Genomic DNA, 610 nt, shown 5'->3' with positions numbered 1-610 from the left:
AAAAAAAAAAAAACAGAGAAGTGAGGGAGGGAAAAGGAGGAACAGAGGGACAAGACAGATAGACAATACCATTATATAGATATCCCTAACTACTGAAACCAAAGCACAGAAGACACAGGTACTCAAGGGGTTCAGGGCAAATCAGCTTACTGTTCTCTTGTAATAGTGCTGGGAACAATAATCTTCCTCTAACATACAAGAATGAAATATTCACTGACAATGACTCAGGAATCAGTTGTGCAGTACAAGCCTGTAATACCAGTACTCCAGAAACTAAGGCAGGAGGATGGCAAGGTCAAAGCCAGGCTGGGTTATAGAATGAGAGCTTATCAAAAGAAAAAAAAGGAGGGTCTGGAGAGATGGCTCAGTGGTTAAGGGCACTGACTCTCTTCCAAAAGTCCTTAGTTCAAATCCTGGCAACCACATGGTAGTTCACAACCATCCATAAAGATATCTGATGCCCTCTTCTGGTGTGTCTGAAAACAGTTACAGTGTACTTACATATAATAATAAATAAATCTTGGGGCCAGAGTGAGTGGGGTCAGAGCGAGCAGAGGTCCTGAGTTCAATTCCCAGCAACCACATGATGGCTCACAACCATTTGTACAGC

General features: G+C 42.5%; 1 protein-coding gene across 5 annotated transcripts in view; it reads right to left on the bottom strand.

Annotated features, from left to right (window-relative positions):
- Kif13b (kinesin family member 13B) overlaps positions 1–610 on the bottom strand; it is a 169,918-nt gene that overhangs the window by 96,601 nt on the left and 72,707 nt on the right. The window lies entirely within an intron of this gene.

Source organism: Mastomys coucha, unplaced genomic scaffold (genome assembly GCF_008632895.1).
Source record: "Mastomys coucha isolate ucsf_1 unplaced genomic scaffold, UCSF_Mcou_1 pScaffold9, whole genome shotgun sequence".
NCBI classification, from domain to species: Eukaryota; Metazoa; Chordata; class Mammalia; order Rodentia; family Muridae; genus Mastomys; species Mastomys coucha.
Note: the sequence above shows the minus strand (reverse complement) of the source record. Positions and strands in the feature narration are given on the sequence as shown.